We start from the raw sequence: 12,133 nt of genomic DNA on the forward strand, positions 1-12,133 counted from the left end.
GTGCACTCTACTGTGATCCAAGCTACTCAGGAGGCTGAGCTATGAGGATCACATTTTGAAGCCAGCCTGGGCAGGAAATCCCTGAAACTCTTCTATGTGATTAATCAGCAAAGATATCACTGGAGTGGAATCAAGAGCAAAGTTGAGCACCTTCTGAAGTAATTCCCGCAGATAATGGCTAGGAAGGAGGAATGCACAAAAGACAGACACAGAACTCTGGCCATGGAGTACCTTCCTGCCACCACAGCAGCTCTGGATTTTCCAGTCTTGGTTCAGCATTCATGGGTGGTCATGTTTCCCATCACAAGGCCACACCACATGGCAGGTCAGATTTGTATTCCTCATTCTGTGAAAGAGCTCATTCAGAACACAGTTAGTCTTATTTTCCACTAGTAGTTATTATTTCCAGTATTATAATTGGAATCTCAAAATGGCCTAATGCAGACGACTTTACTCAGCTTTTGTAGGAATTCAGATGGTCTTTTCCTTGCTTTTAGCTCAGTCATTTTGGGGGTTGAAAGAAAAAACTACAATTCCAAACTTCCTCAGATTTCTGAGTGTAAAAGATTATATAAGCAGACACTTGTCTAACTTATGATGATGGGTGTCAATATAAATGCCAAGACTTCTTCTCTCTCATCTTGTCAGAATAGTTGGATTTATTTTGAATAAAAGATGTGTTGAAACATGCAGAAGTCAACTACCAGTGACTCATATCTATAATCTTAGCTACTTAGGAGGTTAAGATTGGAAAGTCCTTGAGATTCTTATGTCCAATTAACTACCAAAAAGCCAGGAGTGGAGCTTATATTCAAGACGTAAAGCATCAGCTTTGTGCAAAAATCTCAGGTACCCAGGCCCTGAGTTTAAGCCCCAAGGTTACTACAAAAAATACAGAACAATGATTGAAAGAATTCTAAAAAAAGTTGTGAGCAAAGGGTTAAAGTGGGGAAGAAATGAAAAGAATAAGTTCTCTCAGATTTAGGACATTACAAAGCTGAAGTCTTTAAAGTTGTTTGGACCTAGTCCAGCGAGACTGAGTGCTGGAATAGAGATTGGAAGTAGACTCAAATAAAAGTAAAAGACATTAAAATAGGTAGATTAAAATAGCACACACTTGTTATTGGTGTGGCTACAAAATTATCAGAAATAAAGCCTCAATGTTAAGAAGTGACCCAATGATTAGAAAATGATTGCTTTTTAAAAAATATTTTTAAGTAAAAGAAAATCTGTATATCTATAAATATTGTAGGTTTCTATTCCCTATCATGATAGAATGGAAACTCTTACCAGGCTGTTCTGGAGAACAGAAAGAGTGAAAAGTATGCTTACATAATTCTTCATGTGTCATGTAATGCATACATTCAAAACCCTAAAGGGCTAGAATAATAGACTAAAATCAATAAAACATTTTGAAATATAAAAGCTGAAAATATGAAAGTACATCAACAGGATATAAAATGAGGAAGGAAAGTCTAAGCCTTCCTTACTAAAAAGGAATATTGTTTTTTAAATTTATGAAATTACAAATGATTTATTTATGACACTGAAACTAATAGCAAATTAAATCTCTACTGACCAATGGTCAACTGTACAAATTAACCATTAAACCATTTCCACAAAAACCTTCACGCTGCCTTGTGTGGGAATCATTTTTATTTAGGGAATATTCCTTTGCATTGCAATGCCAGGCTACTTCAACATACAAATATAAGTGAGGCAAACATCATTTAATTTCTGCTTGAGGATGAGTTCTTTATATTTTTCTCATATGTATAATGCTGGTTCTTTATCTTAACAAATTCCTTATCATATTTTGAGAAGCTTAATCAAATCAAAAATAATTTATTCAAAGATAAATAATAAAAATTAAGTTATTTATTATTTTAATCATTTATAATTAAGCATCTATATCTATCTATATTTATGTATATCTATATCTATCTTTCTATCTATCCACATATATGTATATATATATATGTGTGTATATATATATATATATATATATATATACATATATTCTGTATCATACCAGTCCAAGAGACTGAACTTAGGGCCTGGGTGCTGTCCCTGAGCTTTTCTGCCTCATCCACAGCCCCATTGGTAGCTTTTTGGAGGTTATTGAAGGTAGGAGCCTCATGGACCTTCCTTCCTGGGTTGCCACCGAACTTTAAACCTCAGATCTCATTTTTTGAATAGCTGCTATTGAAGAAATGAGCCACCAGCTTCTGGCTCAATAAAATATTTTGAAATATAAAAGCTGAAAATAAGAAAGTATGTGATTAACCGAATATAAAACAAGACAGGAACATTTAAACCTCCTCTAAAAGAAAACAGGAATGTTGGCTTTTAAATTCATGAAATTAAATATTAAGCTTGTTATTTGCAACTAAAACTCATGAACAATTAGAATTGTAATGGTTGGGCACTGGTGGCTCACAACTGCAAACCAAACTACTTGGGAGGCAGAGATCTGAGGAAGGAAAGGAGAAGGAACGAAGGAAGAGGACAGCAGAGCAGAAGAAAGGAAAGAAAAAGATCAGGTGCTGGTAGTTCACACCTAGCTACACAGAAGGCTGAGATCCAAGGACACTAGGTTCAAAGCCTACCATTGCAGCAAAGGCCATGAGACTCTTATTTCCAATGAACCACCAAAACACCAGAATGGGAGCTGTGGATGAAGTTTTAGAGTACCAACTTTGAGCAATAAAGCTCGGGACACTGCCCAGGCCCAGAATTCAAGATTTGGAAATAGTGAATGTGTGCACACACACCACCAAAAGACAGGAATAATAGAAAAAAAGGCATTAATACCAATAAAGCATTTTGAAATATAAAAGCTAAAAGTAAGAAAGCATATCATTAACAGACTATCAAATGATAAAGCAATGTCTAAGCTCTCCTAAAAAGAATAGGAAAACTAGCTTTTCTTTTTTTTTAAATTTTCTCATTTTTAAAAAGTTACTTATTATAAAGATAATGAACAGGGGGTTTACAGTTACATAAGTAAGGTAACGAGTACATTGCTTTTTAAACACACTATCTTTTCCCTGATTTTCTTCTGCTTGCCCAACCCCCAAGTTGTAAAGTTTATTTCCAACATAGTGTCTAGTGAGTATCATTGTTCTGTTCATCCATTGTTCTGCTGTTTCTGTGATTCTCTTTCCCTTCCATGGATCATTTTTTAAATAAAAAATTAATCGTGTGTATGAAACTAAAAATGATAGAAATTTCAATCTCTAATGACCAAGGGTCAACTTTACAGGTTACTAATTATAAAATTATTTAAATTAAAAAAAACACATGCACTGTTTTTTCATGAGTCTTTCTCATTTGGGAAATGTTCCTTTGTATTAAAATGCAAGATAGATTCAACATTATACAAATGAAAGTGAGGGGGGCTGGGAAGGTGGCTCAGTGGTAGAGCGCTTGCCTTGCATGTGTGAGGCCCTGGGTTAGATTCCTCAGCACCACATAAGCAGAAAAAAAAAAGCCGGAAGTGGCACTGTGGCTCAAGTGGTAGAGTGCTAGCTTTGAGCTGAAGAACTGAGGGACAGTGCCCAGGCCCAGAGTTCAGGCCCCACAACTGGACCCTGCCCCCCAAAAAATGAAAGTGAGGCAAACATCGTTTAATTTCATCTTCAAGAAGGTTTTTTTTTTCCCAAGATGGATAATGTTAGTTCTTCCTTTTAATGAAATACCACATTTTCAAACATAATTTAATCAACTGGGTGCTAGCTGGTTCAGGCCTGTAATCCTAGCTACTCAAGGAAGCTGAGATCAAAGCCAGCCTGGGCAAGAAAGTCCATGAGACTTTTATCTCCAATTACCTACCAAAAAGTCAGAAGGGTAAGTGTGGGGTAAGTGGTAGAGCACTAGCTTTCATCAAAAAGCTCCAGGACAGTGGTCAGGCCCTGAGTTCAAGCCCTAGAACTAATAGGAAAGTAAAAATAAAAATAAAGATAGAAATGTAATAAAAATGAATAACAAATGATTTAAAAGGTTATTGTTCATCTTTAACACTTTTTAAACATCGGTAGGAGTTTGTCGATTCTGCTGTTCTGTAGGCAGGGGAGGCCTTCTGTTCCCAGGTCTCTGGGCCTTGTCTACTTGAGCCAAAATTTTATTTCTGGCTTTTTTAATCCCACCTGTCAGTTCTACTTGCAACCCCTATTGCTCTGATTTGCTAAGCTAATTAAGGTTCATCAGAATCATTTCACTCTACACAAAATATGCAAGTTGTAAAAAAATGAATTCATGATGTAGGTTGTTATTTTAAAATATTTATTCTATTGATTACAATGTATTTTGTGAGAATATCATGAAAAGTTGATTTTATTTCCTGACTATTCAGTTAAACAATTGAATCATTTTACTGTGGTCAAAGTATATAAAATAGCAACTTACTAGCAAAAAATATTTATGCAATTAGCAACAATATTAACTCCTGACATGTTTTGGGATCATATTACAGAATGTGACTGAATATTTTCACTGTGAGCACAGCAAATATATTAGCAACACCATAGGAAAAAATATTGATGCCACTAATTTACAGATTCATGAACAAAACTACAGTGGTTGTCCATTGAGTGTGTCCTGTGCCATCTGTAAGTTTTCAGATTGGAGACACAAAAACTCCATGATGGCAACTTCCTCAAATGCAGACATCACCCAACATTCTCAGCCACAGTCAGACCTGGAATTCTCCACAGTATATACACCAGCCTGATACTGATAGACTCACAGTGGTATTTGTTCATTTCATATCTGCAGACATCCGTCTCTGTTGCTGCAAAGTGGTGTTGGATGAAAGATTCAGTAAATATATATCCCCTCAGGACCCGTCACAAAGCTGGGGTTTCTTTCTGGACCCCCCACACTTTGTAAAGAAATAGATTTAATAAACAAACTGTTTCTGATCTCAGCAAGGAACTTAGCAAGGATTTTGAAAGTCAAACACACAGGAGCCATGCTTGACTGTGGTGGTAAAAGTAACATCTGCCTGGGATATTTAAACAACGGACTCTTTAAATCACTTTTAAAGCCTTAGTAGGAGCTGGGACAGCCATAAGCAATACCTCAACCCAACCAGAAACATGAAGGCTAGACGCAGTCACTTGCACTCAAATGCTAAAATAATCCCAATCAAAGAGAAACTCGAGAAATAAGTGAAAGTCCTGCTTATCTCTGTCTCCTTTAAGCTTCCCTGTGCCCTTCCTGGTGTTAGGCAATGCATACAACCTTCTTGAAAGAATGAAAATAATGGTATACTATGACTGATGAAATATTAACTTTAGACTGTTAAATCACTTTACTGATTTATTTCAAAGGCAAATTCATAATTTCAATGAAGAGAATGTATGGGATTTATAAAAGATCAAATTTCATGTACAAACAAGTACTGATGAAAATGTATAAAGAAGAGTCAAAATGGAATAACCAACCAAAAAAAATTGGAAAACTGGTGTGAAAATATAAATAAACCATTTCTGATCTCAGCAAGGAATTCAGATACATGAAGTATTTGAAACACATGTAAATATGCTGCATCTTCTCTGAAACAGCTGCAAAGTGGAAAAAAGTGTGCAAGAAGTTTACTTACTTGTCTACGGTCTGCTGGCCCACTAATCCTGAGATGGCGGAATTCACATCCTGAAATTATTCATTTTCTCTTTCATCTCCAACCCCAGCTGTATTCATTTCTTTATTACACATTCATCTTCACAGTTTCCCATCATCTCTAGTACTCAGTTATGTGTTTTTCTTTAAGATTCTGCTCAAATTGCACTCCACATGTTCAGATACCCATTTCAGGGGCCAGAAGAAAGTTCCTAACTCTTCTTAATTTCACTTGGCTTCTTTGGATCCCCATGCTCCTTTTGTTACCTCACCTTGGTCTGGTTCTGGGGGTCTGCGGTTGGGGCTTCCTAGCTACAGGAGAAGGAGAATGTGGTGTGTCCCTAGTCCCTTAGCTTTGTGCTCAAGACTGCTGCTTTACCACATGAGCCACAGTTCCAATGCCAGCATTTTGGTGGAAATTGGTAATAAAAGCCTCATGAACTTTTCTGCCCAGACTGGTTTTAAGCTGTGATTTTCAGCCTACTGAGTAGCTGGGGTTACAGCTGTGAGCCACCAGCTCCTGATATAATGTTACTTATTTTGTTTTCCTGTATTGCTTCTAACTGAAGGATCTCCTAAGCTCAATGAACAAAAGCAGTAATTGATTATAAATTAGGACTAACACAAAAATCCAATAATATTTCTTCCTTGATTATTGCTTTAATGTTCCCTTTGGTCTTGGAGCTTGGGGTCAGGACAGTGTGACACTTGAGCTCTGCACCAGCCCTTTCTTTTGTTCTGAGATAGGGCCTCCCTGACTCTCCTGACTTTACTTGGGCTGTGCTTGGACATGTAGTCCCCTACCTCCACCTCCAAAAGAGACATCTCCAGCAGGCCCAACCAGTGGGGTTTCTATTAGATCATTACAACTCAAATATCTCAAATATTGTAATGTGAATTGATGTAACAATGGACACAAGAATAGCATGATATGTGATCAATGCAATAGAACTTTAATCATTTCCACAGCTTTTAATGCAGGGTTCAATTGAGATATTTATAAATCCTTAGGGAGCATAGGAGTGTTCCCCTAAGGAAAATTTAGATGCAATTTAAACAAAAACCTAACAATTTCTTCTGGAGAAATTCTTAAGAATTTTAAATTTCAGGCAATATTCAAATTAGAATCATTTTTACCTATCAAGTACTCCATCACAATATACCAAATATTCCAAAGACATTTCTTCCTTACAAATCCTGATAAAGTGAAGCATGGAGATGATGAGACAAAATGGCCATGTGCTTTCCTGTACTTTTAGTTTATCTGGAAACCCCTTATGGGAGTTTAATGTCTTTAAAAAAAAACCCTAGGTTTGTTGTCATACATAAATCTTTGAAAGATAATATTCTATGAAACATGTTTGATTTAAAACTCATCAATGAAGTTAAAAAAGTAAAGAAGATTCCAGAACTCATGAATCATTACAGAATTGTACATTTGTCCTGTTGACTTTAAAATCAATAAGAATGCATAAAGATTATTTATGGGAAGTACATTTTTCTCTGAATTATAAGACATACATAAAACAATAGCTTATGCTTGTTTCTTCTACTATGAAAACTTGAAAAAATGCAGTTGTTTAAAGCATATCTAACTGTCTGAGAATGCAGAGGTCATACACTGTGCTGGCTACTCACAGCCATGGGCCATGATGTAAGGATTACAATAGATAACACCTGCGCTTGCAGAAAATACAAAGGAAGACAGATATTTCACTCAATCTCTCTTTCCCCTCCACCATCTGGAATATCTGTAGGGTAGAAGGCCTTGATGATTTCTAATACAAACATACATATCATTCTTATCATCAATATTTTGATTACATGCTGTAGATATAAAAAGAAATGTAATAGGTAATCAAACATGAAGGATCAATAGATCACTACCAGAAACTTAAAGCAATATATAAAGAGGTTATAAAAATTACCAAATAACAGTTCCTAAAGAGCCAGCTGCATAATCATCCATGCTACAGAAAAGAATAAATCTATGGCAAGTGGGGCATGGTGGCTCATGTCTGTAATCTGTGACTCAGGAAGCTGTGATTTGAGGAACAAAATCCAAAGACAAATCCAAGAGATTCTTATCACCAATTAACTAGCAAAATGCTAGAATTGGTAGTGCAACTCAAGTGGTAGAATGGCAATTTTGAGCAATAGAAGCTAAGTGAGTAAAAATGTAAGACCATGAGTTCAAGCCCAAGCACTAAATACTCACTTGTAATATCAGAAAAATCAAATTCAATTTAAACAATAACTATTACAATATTTCTACTCATATAACCCTTGAAAGAAATTCCTAGAGTTTTTTAAAAATATTTCTGGTTTGTATAAAGTTAGAATCATTCAGATGATGCAGCTATGTTTATGTTGTTGTTTTCATGCAAAATTATTAGCATAAATATTCAACTCTTTTTTACTAATGCTAGTTAATAATCTGACCAACAAAATTAGCAATTTAAAGTCATTTTTCATATATTATTATCAACTTTTTAGTCAAAAAACACACAAAAATTTTACATATGTAACATCTAAGTTTGCCAGTGTATTAAAAAGTATAACTAAGGTTCATTTTATTTAATGACTTGCTCAGTCTCCATTTATATTGGAGAAAACTAGATGAATTTAGTAGGTGAAGGTTGTCCAGGGCACACATGGTATCAAGAAGGAGAGACACCAAGGCAAACACCTAAGAAAAGGACCAGCCAGGCTCTGGTGGCTCCAGCCTGTAATCCTAGCTCCTCAGGAGGATGAGATCTCAGGGTCACAGTTCAAAGCCAGTCTGGCAAAAAAAATTCATGAGATGCTTATCTCCAATGAACTAGCAAAAAGCCAGAAAAAAATCAGTGGCCTTATTTTTGTATTTGAAATAGAATGAATTTTTTTTTAAGTTTGAATACACATTTTGTAGTTAACATGTTACAAAAGGAGCTGATAAATATTTTTCTCATCAACAATTTCTCGTAAGACTCAAGGTCATCTGGATCTGGTTGTAAAGAGATTGCTGCAGTATTCCTATGGCTGTATGTTGTAGCATCCTTACAGATTCATTTTTATGTGGCAGAGAACTGAGGGAAAAGGAGCTAGGCCTTAAGAAGGGTGATTTAATGTCATGCAAGTGAAACTGATCTGTGGCTCACACCTGTAATCCTTGCTACTCAGGACCCTGAGATCTGAGGATTGAAACGAAAGCCAACTAGGAAAACCCCAGATACTCATCTCTCAATTAACCAGCAAAAAGCTGTGCTGTGACTCTATGACTGAGGTGGTCAGGTGTGAGCTTTGAGCACCAAAGCTCAGGGATGGCACCCAGGTTCTAGGCTCAAGCCCAGGATGGGCACACATGCACACACACACACACACACACACACACACACACACACACATGACAAAGTTGATTAATAATGATCAAAATTCACAACAAAAATCAAATGGGTGAAATCATGGCCTAAAGAGCTGTTAATAGTTAAGAATGACAGAATGAAGCAGAATGGTCAGGTCAGGCCTGGGCAGAAGCTGAGGTTGAGTGCACCACACACCCCAAGGTCATGCCCCAAGGTCACCACATGGCTGGGGCCAGGTACACGTGCCCAGAGGCCCCAGGGTGAACACTGAAGTAATATTCACTGGGAACTATTGTCAAAGTGAACCTTAATTTAGGAAAATTTTGCTTTGTTTCATTTTTGCATAATATTGAGCAGGAGAGAAGAGATTTTTCCTTATATTTTGCATCTGTATCGGAATGGGTCCTCCAACTTCCACGATGATCAGCCTCTGCTGGGAGTGCAGCTCTCTCCCTGTGAATGAGTCAGCCTAGACCTGGCGAGCACTCAGAGTTCTCTATTACCACTGGGTTCACTCTGAGTAGGGAATTCTTCCTGCATTCTGACATATAACTGATTATGTTTACAAGTAATTTTTCATATCTTTCCCTTTTTTTTTAGTCAGTCATGGGACTTGAATTCAGGGCCTGGGCACTGTCCCTGAGCTTTTTTGCCAAGGTTAGTGTTGTACCACTTTGAGCCATAGCTCCACTTCTAGTTTTCTGGTGGTTAATAAGAGGTAAGAGTCTCACAGACTTTCCTGCGCTGGGCTGGTTCCTATTTTATTTTAATAACATTTTATTTTAATTTCATTTTCTATTTTGTTTTTATTTTATTCTATTGTAATGATTTAGCTAATAGTCATAATTAGAGCTATTTTTATTTTTTTCAGATTTCTGTTCATTAAATATCCCTATACTCAATTTTTTCCTTTTTTTTCTGATAAGCCAGTAGGGCCCACATCAATAATATAATAATCATGTAATATAATAAATATAACATGATATGATATAATATAGAAGTATGTATTTGTTTCCCCTGTTAGTTTTCCCCAATTTTAGCTGCATTTTTACAAAATTTTTGTCACTCCACAATTTGAAATTCCAGGCACATTCATGACTGCTTTCCTTAATTTCTCACCATCTGAGCTGTATTTGCAAATAGTTTATTATCTCTTTTCATGGGTCTTTGTCAGTTTTCACCACTAGCAAACCAGCACCTGAATAAATGTCTTAATACAACTTTCATTTATAAATTTACCAGAGGACTAGATGAGTCATCAACATCACATGTTTACAACTTGCCATATGCTTATACACAGACACATAAAATGATGCCAGGCACGGCTGCCTCACCCCTGTATTCCTAGGTACACAGGAGGTTGAGATCTGAGGATTTCAGTTTGAAGCCAGCTCAGGCAGAAACAACCCCGTGAGACTCTTATCTCCAATTAACCACTCAAAAACTGGAAGTGGCACTGTGGCTTAAGTGGTAGAGCACCAGCCTTGAGTAACATAGTGCCCAGGCTGAGAGTTCAAGCCCCACAACCAACAAAAAAAAGAAAAATAATTGATGACAATTTGGTAGAATATTCTGTCAAGAAAAAGTGGCTTTGACATGTTGAACATTATCAATGAATAGATTTCAATTCACAATGCACTTAAGTTAGCCATCTAGAGAGAGATCACATTTACTCACTTTGAAAATTTTTTTTATTTTTTTATTGTGAAAATACTGTACAGAGGGGTTACAATTACATGGGCAAGATAGTGAGTACATTTCTTATAAAGCATTGTAGCCTCCTCCTTTGTTTACCCTTCCCATCCCTTCACAGCCTCCCCCCGCCCCCAACCCAATCCTCCTCCCCCCCACCAAAGTTGTAAAGTTCGTTTTTGACATGACAACTTGTACTTCTCATTGTTGCAATGGGCCCACCTGAAAATTTTCTTAGATGTCAGATTTACCAGCATTTGGCAAATGAACTGAGTGGTTAAAAATGGGCAATAAATATCATATATATTTCTATTTTATATAATCTTAAGCAGGAACTTTTTGCCTATAAAGTAATGGTTGTCATATGTACTCTTCCTTCCTTATCCTAACTGCTCCCTTCCTTTCTTTCCTTATCTTCGCTCCTATGCTCCCTCCCTCTCCCTTTCTGGTCTTCTTTCATTCTTCCTGTGATAACAGCAATTGAGCCCAGGACCTTACCTACGCTAAATTAGGTCTTTACCTATCCAGCCACCTGAACAACTCGTGCGTATAATTCTAGCTGTTCAGGCTGCTGAGATTTGTATGGTTGGGGTATAAAGCTAGAACCAGCAAAAAGCTAGACTGGAATCTAGCAAGTGAGCAAGCATGAAACCCTAAATTTCAATCCTAGTAACAGGAACAGACAAAAAAAAATAAAACAAAACCCCTGCCTCTTGAGCTAGTACTAATCATTTAACAGAGTGAGACAAAGATAAAGGACCAAAACATGGGGTTTTGCCTGCATGACTGCTTTTAATCTTTCCAAAATAAATTTATTAGAAATGTCATGTGTGGGGTTGGGAAGGTGGCTCAGTGGTAGAGTGCTTGCCTTGCATGCATAAGGCCCTGGGTTCTGATTCCTCAGTGCCACATAAGCAGAAAAAGCCAGAAGTGGGTGCTGTGGCTAAGGTGGTAGAGTACTAGCCTTGAGCTGAAGAGCTGAGGGACAGTGCCCAAGTGCAAAGTTGAGTCCCCACGACCAACAAAAAAAAAAAGAAAGAAAGAAAGAAAGAAAAAAAGAAAGAAAGAAAGAAAAAAAAGAAATGTCATGTGTGTCGATAAGACACTAATTTATTGATTTATTTATTTTCACAGCCAGTGTCTTTCTTTTTATTTTTTCTGATCAAGCTGCAAAATTTTATTTTTCACACAGGAGCTATTTATATGCTTGGAATAAGGAAGCTTTTTCTTTTTTTTTCTTCTTCTTTTTTTTTCTTTTTTTTAAATTTTATTTTATTTGTGAACATGCTGTACAGAGGAGTTAAAATTACATGGGCAGGATAATGCATACATTTCTTACATAGCATTGCAGCCTCCTCCTTTGTTTACCCTTCACATCCCTGCCCAGCCTCCCCCCTCCCCCCATCCCAATCCTTCTCCTTCCCCCCCTTCCCCCCCACCCGGCACCAACGTTGTAAAGCTCGTTTTGGACATAA

This window comes from Dipodomys ordii, unplaced genomic scaffold, assembly GCF_000151885.1.
Source record: "Dipodomys ordii isolate 6190 unplaced genomic scaffold, Dord_2.0 Scaffold60, whole genome shotgun sequence".
In the NCBI taxonomy this organism is placed as follows: domain Eukaryota; kingdom Metazoa; phylum Chordata; class Mammalia; order Rodentia; family Heteromyidae; genus Dipodomys; species Dipodomys ordii.